Below are 20,206 nucleotides of genomic sequence, written 5' to 3' on the forward strand. Positions count from 1 at the left end.
TGCAGTATGTTTCATTATTTGGTAGGGTGCATCCATTCTTTTGCTCTTTTGAGAAGTGTCTTGACTATTTGTAGACATGTGGTCTTCCATAAATATTAGAATCAAACTAGAATCAAACTCTCTTTACATTTAATGTATAGGTTAACATTGGGAGAATTGCTGTTTTTACAATGTTATGCTCTTCTACTAAATGAACACAGAATATATTCTCATTTATTCGGGTTTTCTTTTATATGCCCTTTAATAGAGTTTTACATTTTTATTCAGATCATTTATGTGCATTCTTTGGTAGTTTAATTTACATATTTTTATCATTTTATGTTATGGTTTCTTATTTACTGGGTTTTGAAAGTGTAGAGGAATACTACAGATTTTTGCCTGTTGCCCTGCTATCTGGTAACTTTCTTGAACTTGTATTAGATCTAATAATTTGTTAATTCTCTTGGGTTTCCCATGTAAGTGACAATAACAAGTGTCTCTCTTTCCCTATAATCCTTAGTCTCTCTCTTTCTCATGGAATTACATTAGTCATTCCTCTATCTTTATGTTAAACAGCAGTGGAGGTAGCAAGTCTCTTTGTTTTATTTCTGAATTAAACAAAAAAGATCACATCTAAGGGTTCACCATTTAGACTCTGACTTCTAGATCCTCTTTTAAAGGGCTACCCAATTAGGTTAGGCTCACCCAAGATAACTCCCTCTTGATTAAAGTTATTTGGAACTTAATTTTTATCAGCAAAATCCCTTCATATCCTTTCATATCATATCCCTTTGCCATGTAATATAACCTAATAATGGGAGTAACATCTCCTCATATTCACAGGTTCTGCCCACACTCCAGGGAAGGAAATGATACAAGAGCTTGTCTCAGTGGAGATCATCTTACAGTTCTGCCTGCCACACACTTCCAGTTCAGATTCAGGACTACGTAACCTCATCCATCTTATATCCTTTATGGCATTTTTAAAAAACAGTAGTGACCATTGTTTATTATATTATTTGTTTGGCTACATGTTTGTTGTCTGTATCACCCACTGGAACATAAGCTCTTTAAGGACAAAGAATTTGTCTTGCACACCACTATATCCCCATCTAGAGCAGAGCCTGGCAAACAGTAGACACTCAACAAACTTTTGTTGGATGAGAGAATTTTCACTGAACCCCCAGGGAAAAAACGTTTAAAATAAGTGTGATGATACCTACTTTTACAGATGAAGTAACTAATGCTGAGAAAGGTTGAGTAACTTTCCCAGCACACACTGTGATGGACCAGAATTTGAACGCTTGAAGAATCAGTTCCGATTTGCTCCTGTGAGAGCAGCAAGGATGGGAACAGGCTGAAGGGGAGGACAGCTAAGCCTTCCTGGACCTTTGCGTCAAACCGTCCAACAAAGAGTCCTTTCCAAGGAGCCTTTGTGGACTGTGGTTAGGACCTGAGTTAGGACCTGCATTCTTACTAACCCAGGATAGCCTCCTTCACAGCTCCTCTCTGATGCCAATCACCTGTGTGCCAGGAGGGCAGATGGGGTGTCCAGGCTGGAGAGGGCATCTTTCTTAAGAGAGAATTGATTTCATTGTTGAACCAGGCAGGAGCCGACCTGGGAACCAGCCTTCCTGAAAAGGAGGAGGGGAGGCCAGTGGCTTTGGGGCCTTGGCCTTGAGGAAGCCGGGTTTGCATTCGCTTGCTGATTACAGATGATGCATGGATGCTCAGGTGCACAGGTCCTTGAGTGACGCAGGAGGCTCGCTCAGCCACAGACAGGCATCTTGCCCCAGTGCGTCTTAGGAGTGGACCCTGGATGCTCAGCGCTTCTCCGCTGGGGTCACCGTCAAGGGCAGGCACTGTGAGCTCCCAGGTCACGAGCGGCAAGGGAGTGGAGGACAGGAAGTGTGGGGACAGTAAAGAGGCAGCAGCTGGGTTCAGCTTGTCCTTCCAGGGAAAGGAAAGGGTAAGAAGCAAGATCAGAGGTTGCAGTAGCCTCTGGTAGAAAACGAAAGAAGAATCTCAGAACCGGCAAGTGTTCTGGGAGCCTCCCAGCGGTGAGGGCTCTGCTGCCACCTTTTCTTGGAGAAGGGGGACCGAAAGCTGAGTCTTGGAACCAGCTCTCCTTTCCCTCACACAGTTGGGTCCTAAGGAGAATGCTGCTCAAATATGCACAGTATCCTTCTCCTTCAAATACCTCATGTCCACCTCTACCAGGGGGCACTTGATTATCCTTGAATCTTTAAAAAAAATAATCACAACTGTAATTTTGATCCAAAGTAAAGTTAGTTATTTTCCTCAAGATTGTCTCCAAGAAAAATACTTTAAAAATAAGAAATTTTGGTGCTATGAAGATAATTTCCCTGCTCAAGAGTTGAAAGCCAAAACCCCTTTGCGTAAGTATTCATCCTAAGATTCTCTTATCATGCCAGATAAAATGGTGCCAGAGCACAAATGCCAATTCTATTTTTAAAAAATGTTTTGTGTTTGCCTTTGATGAAATTGTCATTTCCAGCACTCCCTGCCTGCAACATTCCCTCTTGTGCCTGTGACTCTGAGTGAGACTGTTAGGTGCCAAGATCACTTGTTCGACTAAAAACTGTCTAGATTTAAGACTGATTTGGAGTCTCATAGGGAAAGAGAAAGACTGGGTAAATTTGAAGTGTTTCAGTCAATGTTCATGGCCATGCAATTCCTTACTCTAAAGTATGGCAGCCAGTAGATGAACTGCACCTTTATTGAATAAAATGATGTTTGAAAGAAAGCTGAACTTACCACTGAAAAGCATTTGAAGTGCATGGAATCACCAACTGTGACAACCTCCTAAATCATTTAGTGTTCTTTTCTAATATTCCTCTACCCATCAGTTTTGCATTTTAGGCCCTGGCAGTATGGGCCCTGGAGTCTAAGGCCTTGCCTCTGGAACTCTGATTGAGTAACTAGCAGTGTGGGTCTCCGTTGGAAGCTTGTTAGAAATGTAGTGTCTGGCCCCACCTTGGATCCACTGGCTCAGAATCTGCATTTTATCAATATCCCCAAGTGATGTGTGTGCATGTTAAAGTTGAGAAACACTGTTTTAAGGCACCCGGGCTGCTTAGTTCCTGAGGCTCCTGGTCAGGAGGCCCTTCTAGGCCCTGGCTTCAGATAATAGCTATTTGGGTTGCAGGGCAGCTCTACACTGTACACTGTGTGGAAGGCTGGGGGCTGCAGAGGGTTCAAATTCTAGCTCTGCTGTTAAAGGAAATTCATCACATGGGTAAGTGACTTAAAATTGTCTTTTAAAATTTCAGTCTTACAGAAAACTTGCAAGAATAGTACAAAAAACTTCTGCATACCCTTTACTGAGATTCATCAATTATTAACATTTTGCCACATGTGCTTTACCATTTTCTCTCTCTGCCTATGTATTATTATTATGTTGGAACTTCTAGAGGGTTATTCTCATACATTAGTGTGCTTTTCCCCTTGATACTTCAGTGTGTATTCCTAAGAACAAGGACATTCTCTTACATCACTATACCAGGGCCAGATCCACAGAGAAGCCAGCAAGCATGAGAGTGAGTGGCCCTTAGAGGGCTTCCTGAAATTTTGCACTCTAGGATCCTTGTTTGCCTTACTCTCGTCCTGGCCCTGCCCACTTACAGTTATCAAAATCAGGAAATCTAACATTGATTCAATACACTACCTAATCTATTGTCCATATTCCAATTTTGCCAACAGTCCCAATAATGTCCTTTGAAGCAATTTTTTTTCCATACTCAATTCAGGATCATGCATAGCATTTAAATATCATGTCCACTGAGTCTCCTTTAATCTGGAAGAGTTCTTCAGTCTTTCTTTGTCTTTCATGACATTGACATTTCTCAAAAATATTGATCAGTTACTTTATAGAATGTCTCTCAATATGGAAACAAGTTATTTTTAATCTCTTGATGGTTAAGTTTCAGTACCTGTAGACTGGGAATAGTTCTTGCTTCAGGTTGAATTGAATATTGATTCAATATTCTCTGGAAGAAAGTCATAGACTTGACATATGTCAGTGGACTTGACATATGGCAGTGGTAGGTGGATTAAAAGGTAGCTAACATTGATTAGGTGCTTGTCAGTACCACGATAAGTGCTTTACACACATTATCTGATTGAGTCCTCCTGATAGCTGTGTGATAGACTCTAGTTTTATCCCCATTTCTCAGATGAAGAAACTGAGACAGAGTAATTTGTCCAAGGTCTCAGAGCTAGTAAGGAGTGAAATGGGGGCCTGAACCAAGTCAGTCTGCCTTCAAGGACTATTTGCTTAGTAATCATGCTAATGATGCTTACCTAACATGTAAATTTTTAAGGTAAAATTTACATAATATAAAATGCACCATTTTAACCATTTTACTTTCCTCCAGCTTTATTGAGATAAAATTGACATATAACATTGTATAGGTTTAAGGTGTACAGTGTGATGATTTGGTACATGTATATACTGTGAAATGATTACCATTATAAATTAGTTGACACATCTATCACTTCACATAGTTACAATTTGGGGGGGAGGGGTGAGAACAGTTAAGATCTACTCTTTTAGCAACTTTCATATATTTAATACAGTATTGTTAAGGATAGTCACTATGCCATATATTAGATTCTCCAGAACTAATTCATCACATAACTAGAAATTTATACCCTTTGACCAACATCCACCCATTTCTCCTACCTACCTAGTCCCTGGCAACCACCACTCTACTCTCTGTCTCTCTGAATTTTAATAATTTTAAAGTGTACAAGTCAGTGTCTTTTAGTATATTCAGTGTTGTACAATCGTCAGCACCATCTAAGTCCATCACCACAAAAATAAACCCGGTATCTTCCAGGTTCCCCCTTTCCTATTCCCTGGCAACCACCAATCTACTAATCTACTTTGTTTCTATGGATGTGCATATATACACACAACAGAATACTACTGAACAATGAAAAGGAACCAACGACCCATGCACACAATAACATTTGGATATCAAAAACATCATGCTGAGGGAAAGAATCCCAGTACAAAAAATTACATACTGTAAAATTCTGTTGATATGAAATTCTATTAAAACCAAACCTTTGCAACAGAAAGCATGTAAGTGGTTGTCTGGAACCAGGAGTGTGGGGGTGGGGATTGACTGCAAAGCAACAGAAGGGAACTTTTTGGAGTGACGGAAGTGTTCTCAAACTTGATTGTGGTGTTTCACCCTGTGTACATTTCCCCAAATTCATCTTACTCTTTACTTTAAAAAGTTTATAAATGTAAGTTATACCTCAGTAAAACTGTAAAAACCCTAACATGAGTTCCCCAGTAGAGTTCAACTCATCGGCCTGTCTTCCTTAATAGTCTGGCCTCAAATCTATCTTCCCAGCTTCATGTCCTGCTTCTGTCTCCATGCGTTCATTCAACAAACATTCTTTGACACTTGCTGTGTTCAAGGCCCTCAGAAGCACCTCCATCCTTAGGGAACTCACAGCCTACTCTGGGAGCAGGAAGGTCACTCAGTCCTGATAAACCATCAGGGATCTGAGAGGATCAATGAGTCCTAAAGGAGAGGAATAAGCATATTATTTTCCTGTCACTTTGAATTTCAAGTTTGAGTCAACTTTCAATTTAATGTTTTGAATAGGAAATACATTTACATGGCTCAAAAATAAATGAAATTATACAGTGAAAAATTTCCTCTCATCCATCCCCCCATTTGCCAGGTTCCCACTCCACTCCATATGACCATAACTGCTAAAAATACATTTTATTTATCCTAATTTTTACAGAAAGATAGCATAATATACACACTGTTTTGACCTTGCTTTGTCATTTGGCAGTAAACTTCTGAGATCTTTCTGTACAGGTACAGTGAAAATTTCACTCTATTTTATAGTTACGTAGTGTTCCACCATATAGATGTACCATAATTTATTTAGCCAGTCTCCTTTTGGTAAACATTTATTTCTAAAGTCTGCTATGGCAAACAATGCTGTAATGTGTAACCTTTTATAACCACACCACTTTTATATCCCTCGGCTGTTTTCTCTGCCTTGAAGGCCCCCACTCAATCCTTTCCTACTAGCAAACTCCTATTTTACCTCAAGGTCCAATTCAAATGGCACTTTCTTGTGAAGACTTCTGAACACCCTCAGGCAAAATTGGGTTGCTCCTTCTCTTTTCTTTCACAGTACCCCATTTCTGCATCCTCAGAATTCTCTATTCCTTCTTCACTCCCCTTAGCTAGACTGGGAGCTACTCAAGGGCATGTTCTATAGTAGATTTATATCTCTGAATCCCTTAGTACTCGGTACCTGGTAGGTACTGAGTAAAATGTTTACTGCAAGAATGGTTAGGGCTGAAAAAGGGGTATAGATTGCTCCTGTCCCTCACTTTTGGCTGCTGCTTTGCCATTGTTAATATTTAGAAGACCTCTGCTAGACAAAGGTGGGCTGTGATTTCCCTTCCCCTCCCACCTAATTCCTTCCTTCCTGCCTCCACCCCTTTCCCCCCTTGGGATTCCTTCCATAGCTGCCCTTGTGGCTTGCAGGATCTGGCATGGATTGCAGCTATTCTACTTTTCAGAAAATAAATAAATAAATAAACAAAACGGAGCATTGACTCCACCCACCTTCTCTCTTTCTCATCAAGTCTTTGGCCTCCTCTAAAAGAACAAATCACTTGGTAGTCAAATGCATACCAGTCATACTCAAACATAACTTTCTACACTTCAACCCAAAGGAGATGACAGTTTACTAATTGTGTTTTTAGGACTTTGGGAAACACAGTGTTCAGGCTAATCAGTGTTAAGTGATTTTCAAGGGCAACTTGAATTATTTTTAAAAACAATGATTTAGCTCTAAAATGTCATAATGCTAACCCCAAGGTGTCAATTGCTAGATCATTTCCACATTAATTAATATTATTATATTCTTTTCTAGGTGGGTGGCGCTGAAGGCGAGAGCTCTGTCTCCACCTTTAGAATGAAAAGGTAAAAGCTCTGGATTCTCCTTACTGTAGGGAAGCTCCAGTTCACAGGTGGTGGACCATCAAAGAAAACAAAAGGGAAAGAAACCTTTCCTGCCTGGGTCAGAGATGACTACGGGAATTGAGATGTTTCACCCAGAGAAGTCTCAGGAAAGGTGATCACTTTGGGACTGTGGTCTTCAAGATTTCTTGCTTGCTTACTTCCTAAAAGAAATTTGAGAAACCATTTCTTCTTGTACTTTCAAAGGTCATATCTAAAACATTTCATCTTAAATTTAAATAATGGCAAAGTTTATTGTTTCTGGCATATTATAAGTATTGGCACTTTTTTTCACCATAAGTCAGTTTTATTTATTCTAGAACTTAATGTAGTTCTGTAAAACATACTATGAACATACAGTAGAGCATATGTATGGACTCTTGAGCCTGACTTATTTTGCGTAGGGTAATGTGTATGGGATTCATCTCTATTGTTGCATGTATTGGTAATTCATTACATTTTACTGATGCATATTATACCATTACATCAATCTATCATGCCTTTAAAATCTATTCTCCTGTTGGTGGACTTTGAGGTAATTTCCAGTTTGGAACTATTATGATTAAGGTTATAAACATTATCATATTGTCTTTTTATAATAATATGTATTCATTTCTCTTGGTAAAGACCTAGAAGTAGAATTGCTGTGATAACAGGCTGTATGTTTAACTTTTATGGTGGTGCCATTTTACATTCTCATCAGAATGTTTTAAGCATTCCAGTGACTCCACATCCTCAACAACATACGGTGTCAGTGCTCTTTTTAGTTTTGATCACTTTAATGGATGTTTTGTGGTACTTCATTGTGATTTGAATTTGCATTTTTCTTATGATGAAAGATGTTTAGCATGTTTTCATTAAGTATTGGCATTTTAAAATAAGATTGTTACATCATTCTTTTAGTGTACCCAAGGAAGTCTAAATATCATAATGCATCTAACATCCACTTAAAAAATACATGAGCAAGCTTCTCTTTAAAAGAGATTTTATATCTCTCTTTTTCTCCTTATCTTGTATTTCCATTCTATTCCCCCCTGAACATTTTAATATAAGATTTTAGGCTGGAAGGTCTTTATTGATCAGCCTATCATATTTCCCTATGAAAAATTAAAAAAAAAATCTTTGAGTCTCTAAGTTTAAAACACTCATCTTGATTGTATTAATATAATTGTGAATTCCTAATTGGCCTATGTAACATATTACAACTTTTGATAAACTATTAAAATTAAAGTATAGAATGTTTTTGACAGAATAAAATAGGGTTTAGAAGCAACTTTATTCCTAGTTTTCATTTTTATGGATAGAAGCTTGAAACACTTCATTCATTCAACAAGTTTTTATCAAGCACTTCCTGTGTGTCAATAGCAACTCTGGGTACTTGGGATTCATTAGTAAGCACTACAGATAAACCACCTCTCTCATGGAGCTTACATTCTAGTGGGCGGTGATAGAAAATAAGCAATTAGCATAACACATAAGAAAATAATAGAGTGCATTATAAGACAAGAGTTATAAGTGAAAGATAAAGCAGGGTAAGTGGTGTGGAGTGAGGATTCAGAATGGGTTGTGATAAAAAAGGTTGGGGTGGGCCTTACTGAGAAAGTAACATTTGACTAAAGTAGGTGAGGGAGTTAGTAATGCAGCTATCTGGGGGAAATGTGTACCAGGCAGAGGGAACAGCCAATGCAAAGATCCAAATTTGGGAGCATGGCTGATATCTTCTAGAGTCAACAATGGAAGTCAGTAAGGCTGCAGCAGAGTCATCCAGGAGGAGAAGAGGAGATGAAATTAGAGAAGAACAGATCCCTGTAAACTGTTGTAAGGACATAGATTTTTACTCTGAGTAAAATGAGGAGCCATTGCAGGGATTTAAGCAGAGGGGTGGGTGACATGATCTACTTTATATTGTAGGAGGATCACTTGGCTGGTTTTGTTGAGAACAGATTCTAAGGGGCAAATTTGAGAGTAGGGAGAGCTTTTGGAAGATTAATCAAAGCATGAGATGATGGTGGCTCAGATAAGGGGCTAGCAGTGGAGGTGGTAAGGGATACTCTGACGCTGGGCTAGACAGGAGATGTGAAAGAGGGAAGTCCAGCATGACTCCAGGGTTTTTGGTCTGCGTAACTTGAAGGATGGACTTATCATCAACTGAGATTAAAAAAGTTGGTGAGCTGAATTTTATCAAACATTTAGTGAAGACCTAATACCCATTCTCCTTAAAGTTTTCCAAAGAGTAGAAGAGGGAATACTTCCAAACTCATTCTATGAGGCCAGCATCACTCTAATACCAAAACCAGGCAAAGACACCATAAAAAAAGAAAATTACAGACCAAGATCCTTGATGAACATAGATGCAAAAATACTCAACAAAATAACAGCAAACCGAATTCAAAAATACATCAAAAAGGTCATCCATCATGATCAAGTAGGATTTATGCCAGGGATGCAAGGATGGTACAACATTTGAAAATCCGTCAACATCATCTACCACATCAACAAAAAGAAGGACAAAAACCACATGGTCATCTCCATAGATGCTGAAAAAGCATTTGACAAAATTCAACATCCACTCATGATAAAAACTCTCAGCAAAATGGGTATAGAGGGCAAGTACGTCAACATAATAAAGGCCATATATTACAGACCCACAGCCAACATCATACTTAACAGTGAGAAGCTGAAAGCTTTTCCTTTAAGATCGGGAACAAGACAAGGATGCCCACTTTCTCCACTTCTATTCAACATAGCTCTGGAGGTCCTAGCCACGGGAGTCAGGCAACACAAAGAAATAAAAAGCATCCAGATTGGCAAGGAAGAAGTTAAACTGTCCCTGTTTGCAGATGACATGATATTGTACATAAAAAACCCTACAGAATCCACTCCCAAACTGCTAGATCAATATCTGAATTCAGCAAAGTTGCAGAATACAAAATTAATATGCAGAAATCTGTGGCATTCCTATTCACTAACAATGAACTAGAAGAGAGAGTAATCAGGAAAACAATTCCATTCACAATTGCATCAAAAAGAATAAAATACCTAGGAATAAACCTAACTAAGGAAGTGAAAGACCTATACCCTGAAAACTACAAGACACTCATGAGAAAAATTAAAGAAGATACCAATAAATGGAAACACATGCTGTGCTCATGGATAGGAAGAATTAATATTGTCAAAATGGCCATCCTGCCTAAAGCAATCACAGGTTCAATGCAATTCCTATCAAAATACCAAAAGCATTCTTCAATGAACTAGAGAAAATCTTTCTAAAATTCATATGGAACCACAAAAGACCTCAAATAGCCAAAGCAATTCTGAGAAGGAAGAATAAAGCAGGGGGAATTATGCTCCCCAACTTCAAGCTCTACTACAAAACCATAGTAATCAAGACAATTTGGTACTGGCACAAGAACAGAGCCATAGACCGATGAAACAGACTAGAGAGCCCTGATATAAACCCAAGCATATATGGTCAATTAATATATGATAAAGGAGCCATGGACATACAATGGGGAAATGACAGCCTCTTCAACAGCTGGTGTTGGCAAAACTGGACAGCTACATGTAAGAGAATGAAACTGGATCATTGTCTAACCCCATACACAAAAGTAAATTAGAAATGGATCAGAGACCTGAATGTAAGTCACGAAACCATAAAACTCTTAGAAGACCACATAGGCAAACATCTCCTGAATATAAGCATGAGCAACTTCTTCCTGAATGCATCTCCTCAAGCAAGGGAAACAAAAGCAAAAATGAACTCATGGGAGTACGTCAAACTAAAAAGTTTCTGTAAGGCAAAGGACACCATCAACAGAACAAAAAGGCATCCTACAGTATGGGAGAATATATTTGTAAATGACTTATCTGACAAGGGGTTAACATCCAAAATATATAAAGAACTTACACACCTCAACACCCAAAAAGCAAATAACCCGATTAACAAATGGGCAAAGGATATGAAGAGACAGTTCTCCAAAGAAGAAATTCAGATGGCCAACAGACACATGAGAAGATGTTCCACATCACTAATCATCAGGGAAATACAAATTAAAACCACTATGAGATATCACCTCACACCAGTAAGGATGGCCAACATCAAAAAGACTAAGAACAACAAATGCTGGCGAGGATGCAGAGAAAGGGGAACCCTCCTACACTGCTGGTGGGAATGTAAGCTAGTTCAACCATTGTGGAAAGCAATATGGAGGTTCCTTAAAAAACTAAAAATAGAAATACCATTTGACCCCGGAATCCCACTCCTTGGAATATACCCAAAGAATACAATTTCTCAGATTCAAAAAGACACATATGCACCCCTAAGTTTATCACAGCACTTTTTTACAGTAGGCAAGATATGGAAGCAACCTAAGTGTCCATCAGTAGATGAATGGATAAAGAAGAGGTGGTACATATACACAATGGAATACTATTCAGCCATAAGAAAGAAACAAATCTACCATTTGTAACAACATGGATGGAGCTGGAGGACATTATGCTCAGTGAAATAAGCCAGGTAGAGAAAGATAAGTGCCAAATGATTTCCCTCATTTGTAGAGTATAACAATGAAGCAAAACTGAAGGAACAAAATAGCAGCAGACTCAGACACTCCAAGAACGAACTAGTGGTTACCAAAGGGGAGGGGTGTGGGAGGGTGGGTGGGGAGGGAGGGAGAAGGGGATTGAGGGGGTATTATGTTTAGTACACATGGTGTGGGGGATCACAGGGAGAACAATGTAGCTCAGAGAAGGCATATAGTGGACCTGTGGCATCTTGCTGCACTGATGGGCAGTGACTGCTTTGGGGTAAGGGTGGGGACTTGATAATATGGGTAAATGCAGTAACCACATTGGTTTTTCATGTGAAACCTTCATAAGAGTGTATATCAATCATACCTTAAAAAAAAAGTTGGTGAGTTAGACAGGTTTTGGGGAGAATATTGTTCAGTATGTTGCATGTTAGGTCTGAGCTGTACAGTAGACTATTGGATATCAGTATCTGGAGTTCAAATGAGAGGTATGAGCTGAGGATATAAGTTTGGAAGTTGTCATATATGATGATATCATATATCTTAGATGGTATTGAAGTCAGGAGATATGATGAGATTGCCAATGAAATGAGTATAGATAGCAAACAGAAGAAATCCAAGGAATGAGTCTGGGCCAGTGCAAGGTTAAGAGGTCTGGGAGAAGAGGTGGAATCAATGAAGAAGAAATAAGACAGGGAAGGAGGTACCAGTGGTAAAGGTGAAAAACCTAGAGGCTGCAGTTTAAAAAAAAGTGATTAGTTGTGTCAGCTGTTACACACAGGTCAATTAAATGAGAATTGAGATTAAATCATTAGACTTAGGCAATGCGAAGTTCATTGTTGACCTTGACAAGAGTAGTTTTGTTACGGTGGTAAGCATGAAATAAGTGGACTTAAGAGAATGTAGGATACCCTCTCATCTGAAGACCTAACATGTCACATGTAACCATGTGTGTGTTATGATTCTCTTATGTATGGATGCAGTCTTATCATACACGCTGTATTTGGCATGTCTATATAAATTATATCATATGGTATGCATTCTGCTACTGCAGAGTGGGAGAACTAGAGACAGAAAGTATACAAAAATCTTTTAGAAGATTCCTTGCAAATGCAGCAGAGAAATGGGGCAGTTGCTGACAGTGGAAATGTGTCAGAGAGAAGATTTTGTAGGATTGGAGAAATAACAACTGCTCATAAGCTTATGGGAATGACCAGTAGAGAGGGAACATTGACAGTATAGAAGAGGGGAGATCATTGCTGGGGTGACAGTGATGATCTTTATTAGGCAAGGCAAGATTGGGATCTGTTGTGTTAGCAGGGGGACTGGCTTTAGCTAGGAGCATGGAAAACTCAACTGTGTAATCAAGAGGAAGTTGGGAAAGAGGTTATAGATGCTGGTATGTGGTTATGGGTAGATGAAACAGTGAGATGCTATGGAAATTTTTATCTCATTGCTTCAATTTTCTCAATGAAATAGGGCACAAGGTTGTTAACTGAGGATGGGCATGGAAGGGAAAGCAGTATAGGTTAGAGAAAAGAGAAGGTATGAAATCCAGAAGAAGGGAGAAGGAAGTAGGATTCCTGGGCAGCACTAACGGTTCACTTGAGGCTCACGGTGATGAAATTCAAGTGAAACTAGTCAGTGTGGTTGTATTTTTAGCTAGCCACAGGCAGATGCATGGGTGCTGTTGTGGTGGAGATGGAGAGTTGGTCTGAATCAGGACTGTGGTTTTGCCAGCCAGCACAACAAAGGGGGAGGAGAGTTGGGGGGTGGAGGGTGTGTGAGAAGGAGTGATTGTAATGACTGGTCAGAGGTTTAAGCTGGGTAAGAATGGGAGACAGTGAATATGCAGGTTGAAGAATTGCTGGACTTAGAGCACTGCAGGGAAATATGGAAATATGGGGAGGTGTTCATGTGTGAGATATTTGAAATTGTGATTATGATGAAGTTGCAAAGTTTGATAAGGCTCATGTGATTATGCCCAGGGGAGTGAGTGGCTGAGTTAGTGTAGGACAAGATCCTTAGAGAAGTCAGGGAACTGAGAGGTCAGGGTATTGGCAAGATCATCTAAGTGTGTATTATTACCACCTATGATTAAGACAGAACTGGTATTGGAGTGACTGACAGGAGCAAATGGTGAAAAAATTAAGGGGAATGAAAACGGTGATGATGACGGGTACTGGAAAACAAGATTAAAAACTGCGGGTTAATAGGGAAGAAGCAGGGGGGATGGTCTTGAAGCAATGTTGAGCAAGGAGGACACCTACCTTACCTCCAGGCACAGTCTAAAAGGCTTATGGTTGAAAACACAGTGTCACTATTTGAGAGGGGGACGAAGAACCAGTGTCCCAGGGGAAAGTCAGGTTTCCCTTAATTAAGCAAGAAGGTGAAGGGAACCTGAAAGGAGATTCTGAGGAGGTTCAGCTTATAGAGGTTGTTATTTACTTAAATAAATAGATGGTGTGGTGAACTTTACTGTGGCCCCATTTGATCCCTGCCTCCAGGTAGTCATACCCTTGTGTGGTCTCCTGTCCCTGAGTGGGGGCAGGACTTGTGATTTGCTTCTGGACAGAAAAGTATGGTAAAGATGACAGGATGTATGTATTGGGTATATGTGATTATGTTACATAAAATTGTAACCATAAAATTGTCTTACACTGAGCCTTTTCTGCTTGCTGGCTTTGAAGAAGCAAGCTGCCATATTGTAAGCTTCCCTCATCATGATGAGGGCCGCATGTCAAAGAACTGAGGGACCCTCCAGGAGACAGCCAGCAAGGGACTAAGGCCCTCAGTCCTGCAGCCTACAGGGAACTGAATGCTGCCAACAACCACATGAGCTTAGAAGTGGATCATTTCTCAGTCAGGCCTCACTTTGTGGCCTAGATAAGCCATGCCTAGATTCCTGACCCACAGAAACTGTGAGCTAATAAATGTGTTTGTTTTAAGCTGTTAAATTTGGTGTAATACACCAAACATGTTATACAGCAACAGATAATTAATACAGATGGGAATGGAAGAAGTTTAGTTATAGCAATGTTGCTCAATTCTTTTAATTCCTTTTAAGGTATATTGCCTAAGAATCTTATGTTGGCCTATTAGCAGTTCACTTAGATCTGCCTTGAATCTGTTGATAGCAAAGAACTGGAAACCACCTGACTTACAAAAGAACTTATAACCCATTCATTTGGGTCATTCACTTTCTCAGAACGGACACCAATTTGAATCGTTCCTTTGAATTGTCCTGGAGGTTTTTACATTTTGGGTTGATGCAGCTTAATAATGGCAAGAGTTTTTATTTATTGTTTGTATGGTTGGAAGGCAGTTTTGAAAGGGGATGCTGTGTCCTCAGGTGCTTTCTCAAGCTGAGCAACTTTATTAAATAGTACATGCACCAGTGGAAGATCTGAAAATAGATTCCCTTAAAACTAGTCTTCGAATGTCTTCATGAACCCCCCAGGTAGTCACCTGTTTTAGAGGCTTTCTGGCAGAAAAGGAAAGAGCCCAGGCTGTGATGGCGGGGAGGACAGCATGGGAGTAAGGGGTGGTTTGCTGTGTGTGAAAGATAGGAGGGCAGTGAGATTTAAGAAATAACTTCAGAACTTTCAATGATAAGTTTTTGTGGGACCCCCAAAGCAAGTATTTCCTGATTGATGAAAAAAGTATATAACTAGTATGTGTTTTCTGAAAAAATTTAAATATAAAAGAAATGCACGCATCTTATAAAATTTTCAAATAAAATAAGTATTAAGTCAAAAGCAGAGTTTACACCTTTCCCTAGGTAACCTAGTTAACAGGTGTTGTACGTCCTTGAAGGTCCCTTCCAAATTCAGGTTCGGCCTAAATCTCTTCCAACGAGCACCACTCACTTCTCGCTAACACCTGGCCAGACTCTCAAATGTGTGATTCCTTGACATCTCTTTAACTCAAGGGGAGAGTCGAGTGAGTTTAGACACCTTTGGATCTAGTGATCCACGGCTGATGAAAGGGAAAGAAGGTGCGGTCATTACCAGTTTCTTTCCAAAGTAAACCACTAACTACCACTACCTTCTCCAGAGCTAGCTGTTAAAATCGTTTTTTTTCCCAAGCAGCTCTTCAGAAAGCAAGGCTGGACTATTTATAAAGACTTACTGGACGCCCACTATACTCCGAGCTTTTCCGCGTTGCATGGGTACATTTTGCAAAGGGAGGCCAGTTTTTCTGGTGACCACTCCCCCAAAGCAGCCTTTCCCCCAAACACTGTTGGGCTGCGCCCCCTGCCAGGGCCCAAAGCCGGGCCAGGACTCTGGGCAGCCGGCCGACTGGCGCTGCCCCGCGGGCGCCTGCGCAGAACTACCCTCCCGTCACTTGGGGCGGGAGGCGGGGGCAGCCAGGAGAAAGGAAAGCTGCGGGGGGAAAAAGGGCCAAACCCTGAAATTACCCGGATGTGGTCTCCGTGCGCGCATGCTCAGTGTCCTCTCGACAAGTTGGCAGCAACAACACGGCCCTAGTCCTCGCCTCCGCTGCGGTAAAGAAGCGGCTCGGGCGGCGGATCCGACGTCGCGCCCGCCCGCCGTCCCCGGGAGGCCCTCTCCGCTCTCCGTTCAGCTCCGCGCCGTCCAGCGGGCGGGAGCGGGCGAGGGGAGTCGGGCGCCGCGGGAGAGGCCCCCCGCCGCGGGGCGGCCCAGTCCGCGCGGGCAGCGGGCGGCGCCGAGAGGGGCGGGGGCCGAGGAGCGCCGCGGACTCCGCTCGCCGTCGTCGTTGCCAAGCAGGTAACGCGCCCTGCCCCCCTACCCGGCGGGCGGGCCCCCCGCGATCGCGGCGGCGGTGGGCGCGCGGGAGGCGCCTGCCGGCCAGCCGTCAGGGCGCGGGGTCCCGGGGCCCTGGAGCCCCGGACTCATCGCGCGGTCCGTCGCAGCGTCAAGCGGACTCGGCCCGGGACTCCCGCGCGGCCGCCTCTTTGTTGTTTCTGCGGAGTTGGCCCGCCGCGGAGCGCCGGCCCGTCGGAGTGTTGCCGTAGGTCCAAATGAAAGTTGTGCATGGTCGGTCTTAATTTCTTTCCTTAAGCAAATCTTTTCTTTGTCTCTTACTTTCCCTTCCTGCTTGTCATTCCAGTTTGTTTCTGGCTTTGATTTGTTTACTTTTGAGCATTGTGGGACGTACGCAGGAAACGTTCTTCGCACCTAGTGACCGCCCCCCTCCCCGCCCAACTCCTAATTAAAAATAAAAGACAGTTTTATCTTACTGCTCGGCCTGCAAGTACTGAGCGTGAAATTGGTGTAAGGGTTAGGGCGGTGGCTGAATCACGTACCCCAAACTGCTGCTATGTATCTTTAGCTGGATTTTCAAAGAAATGGATATTTTTAGTTAACTTGAAAATTTTCTTTGCGGGAATAGAGAGGCTTTGAAAACCTCTATTGAAGATTCATAGTATCTGGTTTCCCCCTGAAAACCCTAATATGTTAAAAACATATTTCTAATTACTTTTTTAAAAATTTAGTTTCTTAATGCCTTTTGTTTTCGCCGTAGTTTAAGGTGAAACTGCCAGTTACTTAGGAATAATAAATGTAAGATGAGGAATCATTTTAATTAGTTTTAATTGACTTTCTAAACGCATGTATTCTTGGATAATTTTTGTCAATAGACGTTTGACTTTTGCTAGAATTACCATCTTTTTAGTCTCAGTAGCAGTTTGATTGTTCGGGTTTTTAAAAAGTAGGCTCAGTACTTTTTGCTGAAAGAAATTATTTAGTCTTAATAGAAAATGCAGAAATCATACTCATAAAGTAATTAGATTTAGGACATTGCATTTGAATAACTTTTATTGCGGATTTCATAAATTGCCTTTGCCGTGTTTTGCCAGGACTAAATATATGTCAGTAGAAATATATATAGCATAAGCATTTCTAATGTAACTTTTCTTTTTCTGCAAAGGACTTATTTTCTATTTTGTAAAATTCTGATATGGTCAATGCATAATATTTTGAGTTGTAAATGACTGCTGTAATTAACATTTAAAAATATTTCTGATTAGTGTTTCTTCCCTAAGTCATGATTTTGTTTTCTTAAGTGGGTTTGTTACACAAGTACACTTGTAGAGGCTGGCGAAGCATTTAGGATTTGGAGTATCTTTAGCTCTAAAGGTGGTGATGAATTATGTAGATTTAAATTGTTGGAATTAAAATTAAGAGCCTTTCTAGAGAAAATTGATATAACATTTTATGAGTCTGTTAATAGAAGTGGCTTTGATTCGCTTTCCAGTTTTTTGGGTACGGTTTCTTTAAAGAGGTATCACATTTTAATGTTTTAATTTTTGAAGTGGGAGTGTTTAAGTAGAAAGTAACCTGTTTCGCTGAGTGACTTCATTTTAAATCTTCAGCTTAGAAAAAACTTAAGATCGGTTTCAGATCTAATGAAAATGTGTGCTGAGAAAGTCAACTTTGAAATTTTTCCCAGTAAGTTTTATGTGGATCATTGACCTTTTCTGAATGCTTTTGAAGCAATTCTGCTTATGCTAGGAAACAGTAAATCTTATTTCTAAAAACCTATGCTTCACTTTTTAAAGCTACATTTTAGTTGAGCTATTTCTCCATTTGTGTGTGAATTCTTTTTTCTGCATTCCCCTTTAGATTTTTTTCTCCCTAAATTAAAATGCAAGTATTCAACTAATTTATGCTGCCCAGTTACACTCCAGCTCCCTGGCTTGGAAGCTGTTTTTTCTGATTGAGCTGGTGTTATAGTAACATCATTAGACACTATTCTAATTGAGCTGTGAATTGCTGAGGCCTCTACTTAGGGCAGTTAACTCATCAGGTTCTGCCTTGTCCATTACATTTAAAATGCATATTTAGTCTTGTCTAAAATTTTGTCTGTTTTTGTGAGAACATACATTATTTTTCTTATGTTTAAACTTTGCTTATTTCAGTTCTATTTTAGCTCATGCTTAGCTTTTTTTTTTTCATTTTTCATTCAGTGATTTTAGAGTGAATGGTTCTTTAAACATCTGTTAGCCATTTCAGTGCTCGTTGTACAAGTTTTTTTTTTTTCCTAGAAGATTATGTAGTTAGGCAGAAACTTTTCTTTTGCCTGAGTGATGATTAAAGGTGACTCTGAGATGATAATCATGTATAAAACTAACCTGGCTGAAAAAGTTCCATTCTCTCCATTTTTTCCACACTAAATGAAAATTAAAGGAGGTGTAAATAGTGTAACACAATTTAGTACAGTTTTTAAAACTTACCAGACTGGGCTTTTTGCTCAACAGTTGATAAAGATTTGATTGTTGTAAAAAACTCAAACAGTTGACAGATATGACAGATATCATTCATTTGAGCGACTTTCAGTGTGATACTGTTTGCATAATAATATGCCAAACATATGCTTGATAATGAGTTAGGTTTAGAACTGCGAGATTTTTTTTGCTCATTCAAAAATGTGTAATTTTAGTGATGGGGAATGTGGCTGCATTCCAGTTTCTCAGGAACAAGGTATTTTAGGTTGTGTCACCTTGACGCTATAATGTGGTGTGATTGGCATCCAGGAAAATTTGTTTTAACCATGAAAGTGGATAAAGGCTAGTGCAGTGCTTACCTGTGTAAAACTAAGATGTAGTAAGTGGTCAAAATTTTATACTCTTAAGTCTTGATTATTAGCTTGCCCAAGTTATATCACAGGTCAGATAACTAATAGAGACTGATGGTAAAGAGTGTTTATTATTGTATCTTAGTGTTGAGGATAATTGTAAATACCCGTAAGCTCAAGGACTATATATTTCATTATTTACATTTTAAATGAGACAGACCTGTTTTCAGTTTGGAAAACTTGTAACTATGTGGGGTTCATCTTTTTTTTTGCATTTATACTCCTAAGGTTCAGGGCAGTGTCTCTCAACCTTGCTACACTTTGAAATCTCTTGGGGAAGCTTTACAAAATACTGATGGCTGAATCCCACCCACCAAAATTGTGATTCATTTGACCTGGGGTGCAGCAGCCAGATCATACTTACAAAGTGGCTGAGCTATAGGATCCTCTAGCAAATTTTTTTTGGAACTATTTCACTTGTGTCAGCTTTACATTCTTTAATACATCGATAGATGTATGCACAGTGTAATCATCTCATATCCAACTCACTGTATCCCTTGAAGAAATTGCCACATTTGTTTTGCTTCCAAGTCTGTCCCTCCATCTGAACCTCTTTCTCCTCTTTTCACTTCTTTCTTCATTTTTCAGTTCATTTGAACTGCCTGCTAGCAAGTTTTAGGAAGTTGTATTTCCCAGGATAAGAAGTTGGTATAACATCATTAAGAAGTTGATCTTTTAAAGTACAGTACTCTCAAGTGCTTACTCCATCTCCATTTAGAGACTATTGATTTTCTTTGGGTGCCAAAGTTAGCATCTAAAATCTCAGTGGAATTTGGTCTTTGTAGGGGGTTAATGTTAATCTGCTTGGAAACCATAAAATTTTTGAGGCACCAATTAATTGGTCACTTAACTGGTTTCTGAGAAGCAGGTCACATTGATGTAGCCTTTTTGCTGTCAGGTGTTAACTTAAACCCTGTGTTGCTCAACAAGCCCAACTAGTTAGCAGTTGTTTAGAGATATCTATGTGCCATGTTTAGTTCTCCATTTGCATCACCTGAAGTAGTTCCCAAATGCTGATCTAAGAGTAGTTGTATCTCTGTCTCTGAAGAC

The 20,206-nt window shown here is 40.1% G+C and overlaps 1 protein-coding gene and 1 long non-coding RNA gene across 5 annotated transcripts in view; one reads left to right on the plus strand and one right to left on the minus strand.

Moving 5' to 3' along the window:
- The window catches only part of SMAD4 (SMAD family member 4), a 116,551-nt gene that overhangs the window by 29,006 nt on the left and 67,339 nt on the right, over positions 1 to 20,206 (plus strand). The window contains exon 1 of one of the 4 annotated variants that reach the window (XM_057504187.1): positions 6,984 to 7,122. The exons of 1 other annotated variant lie outside the window; for it this stretch is intronic. The gene's annotated coding sequence lies outside the window, so the exon portion shown is untranslated. Of the gene's footprint in view, positions 1 to 6,983; positions 7,123 to 16,013; positions 16,288 to 20,206 lie in introns of those variants that run through there. 2 more of the 4 variants (XR_005031413.2, XM_036918581.2) reach the window with 2 other exon arrangements.
- LOC130684151 (uncharacterized) lies at positions 1,557 to 16,059 on the minus strand. The gene is made up of 2 exons (XR_008998361.1): positions 15,957 to 16,059; positions 1,557 to 1,980 (listed from the first exon to the last, which is right to left on the minus strand). It is a non-coding gene; the product is annotated as an uncharacterized LOC130684151 (long non-coding RNA).

This window comes from Manis pentadactyla, chromosome 6 (genome assembly GCF_030020395.1).
Source record: "Manis pentadactyla isolate mManPen7 chromosome 6, mManPen7.hap1, whole genome shotgun sequence".
Classification (NCBI taxonomy): domain Eukaryota; kingdom Metazoa; phylum Chordata; class Mammalia; order Pholidota; family Manidae; genus Manis; species Manis pentadactyla.